We start from the raw sequence: 2,986 nt of genomic DNA, 5'->3' as shown, positions 1-2,986 counted from the left end.
ATCAGGATCTCAAAATTTGTTCTCAGTCCCCAGACCGAGCGAGTCAAGACTCAAACCAACGCCTGAAAGAGCCTTCTCTGTTGCCACCCCTTACTGGTGGAACCAGCTTCCAGAAGATGTTAGAGCCTTGCGGGACCTTGCCCAGTTCTGCAAAACCTGCAAGACCACTCTATTCCATCTTGCATTTGATTCTGAACTCACTGTAACATGAAACCTGCTATACCATTATGTAGATGTGAAGGATGTCTATCAATTCTATTGAATGCCACCTATTTATTTATCCAATTGAACATATGAACATATGAAGCTGCCTTATACTGAATCAGACCCTTGGTCCATCAAAGTCAGTATTGTCTTCTCAGACTGGCAGCAGCTCTCCAGGGTCTCAAGCTGAGGTTTTTCACACCTATTTGCCTGGACCCTTTTTTGGAGATGCCAGGGATTGAACCTGGGACCTTCTGCTTCCTAAGCAGATGCTCTACCACTGAGCCACCGTCCCTCCCCATAACTAGCACCTGATCACTATTTTTAGCTTAATGTTTTATATTGATGTTTTTATTATGAACTGTGAGCCACCCTGAGCCTGCCTTGGTGAGGAGGGCAGGATATAAATTGAATAAACTATAAACTATATGTCCTAGAGTCATTGTGGGCAGGTCATAATAATTTAAGATCAGTAACAGTGCATTTGCATGGGAAGATCAAATCTATATCAAGTATAAAAGGTCCTATAGCATTAATAAATTTTATCCCCCCCCATTTAGACCCTCTTTATAATCTGAAGCCCTAAACTGTAGTTTACTTTGCTTATGTATAAATGCATGTGCTCTGCTGTTGTATACTCAGACTCAAACTATAGCTCCTAGGTGGCAATGCAACAAGCCACCAAAATCTGATTCAGAACACCTGATGAATATAAAGGTTTTGGGAACCTGGCAAACGAATTGTTTAAAGCTGGGATACCTGAGAGCAAAACCTTGCAGTGATTCTCACCTCCAATTCAGCAGGATTAAGGCAGCCAAGGAAAGCACCTCCTTCATAAATTCTTATTCCATTTTATTTTTCTCAGGGAGGTTGACCACATAGGAGATGGGGGATAGGGACAACCATGGGAAAGCAGTGCAAGAACTTGCATGCACAGAATGTTTGCCATTCATTATGGACCACTTTGAGTGCTCAGTTAAAAAAAAAAAAAACATTTTTCCAAGTCTTTGAAGATGTTGAATGCAATGCTTAAGTTGCAATTCAAACAGAGGAGTGTTTGAACACCACCACTAGGGATGGGGAAATCATTTACAGTAAGGAACAGGGCCTGGGATTCTGGAATGAGCATAAACATAATTTATGACAAGCTACAGCTACTGAACAAAGTACCTCTGATCAACAAATGTGCTATAAAATATACATGATTGCAAAGTGTAAGCATCTTCTCTCATTCTTCCTTAAAACATCCCTTCTCTGCTTACAGCATCTCTTCAGAGTTCTGTGGGATTAATAAAATGTTTTTGATGTTCCTAATGACCTCTTGGTTAGATGTGGGAAGAGATGGCCCAATGCCAATTTGTTGTTATTTCTGAAAGCTGGAAAGTCCAGTCTTATCATATATCAATAACTGTGTGGCTTGAATTCAAAAGAGCATACTATCCATCAAATGTGAAAAGTCCTGTGATTGGTTTCCAAACCAGGTTAGGATTTATCCAGATGGCACCTTCCCAGTCTCCTTATGGTCAAGAGTATAGAAAGCACTCAAGAAAAGATTCACACTCCTGTGACAAAACCACAAGTTGTTTGATAATCATGTATACCAGCAGAGTCCAGCATAGACTGTGACACACTTTAGTCTGAGCAAGTCAGAAGCATTCCTGATGGCTATAAGCAGTGCCATCTGGATGTAGAGCATCTGGTATCTTGGCATCTGGATGTAAGGATGTCAATTCCCAATGGGTGTAAGGATGCCAGTTCCTGCCACTGCTTTGAGCAGCAGTGAGTTAATATCTTTAAAAAATAGCAATTGGCCTGATGGCTTGATGGTTTTACCATAGAGTTTCCAGAAATTCCTAGAGAGAACTGATGTTACTTCTAGATTTCCCCCAGAAGTAATATCATGACATTGCCAACAACAGCCATGCTTAACAGCCACATCTGGAAGAATTTCAAGTAGGGAGTAATAGACAGAGGTCCAGTTTTGTTCTATAGAGAGTAAGGTGGCTTCTTTGGCAGGCAACCTCTTACCCTCTGCCTTGGTTCCCTGCCGCCACTGTATAGGGTGGTAGGGGAAAATGGGGAGCCAAAATGGCATCCCACAATGCTATTATATCACTTCCAGTTGCTCACCTGGAAGTAATGTCACTGTCTCACAGGACACTCTATGATTCCTCCAAAAATGCTATGTTTGTAAATGTTTATGGTAATCTATAGTGATATAGCTGGAAAGGATGTTACAGCGTGGTGAAATGTTCCATCATGGTAGTCCAGTCTCCTCAGGGTTGTCAGCCAGACAGGAAAATGACCAGTGAGCTCTGACTGGGAGATGAGATGGCATTCCTCCTTGAATAAGAAAATGCGAAGGCTTTTAAAAGCTCTAAACAAAGAAGGAAAAGAACAACAAACTGAAAGCACAGCAGCTGACAAATGGCATGAATAATTCATTCCATCTAATTTCACAGCATTTCAGCTCCTCCTTTGCTGCCTTGTAATTAACACGTGTAGATTATTTAGGGAAGGGAGAAAATTGCTTTTAAATGCAGGTAGAATGGTAAATCGAATAGGCCTTTGGAACAATGCATAATGACACCTTGTGGGGGGAGGGGCTGGCTGCTTTGATTAAGCTTCCTGTGGTCATCCTAGCCAAAAGAAAAAGAAAAGCGGCTTTGTTCAGAGAGGGAGAAAAAGGTAATGAAAACACTAAAAGTAAGTAGGAAAGGTCTCAGTTTTATAGTGATTTTTAAAGCTAGGTTTTCCACTTCAGCAGTCTGCCATAATAACA

The 2,986-nt window shown here is 41.2% G+C and overlaps 1 non-coding gene across 1 annotated transcript; it reads right to left on the bottom strand.

Moving 5' to 3' along the window:
• Nucleotides 1–427: 427 nt before the first annotated feature.
• On the bottom strand, nt 428–494 carry TRNAP-AGG (transfer RNA proline (anticodon AGG)). The gene has a single exon. It is a non-coding gene; the product is annotated as a tRNA-Pro (tRNA).
• Between the last annotated feature and the right edge of the window lie 2,492 nt (nt 495–2,986).

This window comes from Heteronotia binoei, chromosome 5, assembly GCF_032191835.1.
Source record: "Heteronotia binoei isolate CCM8104 ecotype False Entrance Well chromosome 5, APGP_CSIRO_Hbin_v1, whole genome shotgun sequence".
In the NCBI taxonomy this organism is placed as follows: Eukaryota; Metazoa; Chordata; class Lepidosauria; order Squamata; family Gekkonidae; genus Heteronotia; species Heteronotia binoei.
The sequence above is the reverse complement of the archived record's forward strand: the minus strand, read 5'-3'. Positions and strand labels throughout refer to the sequence as shown.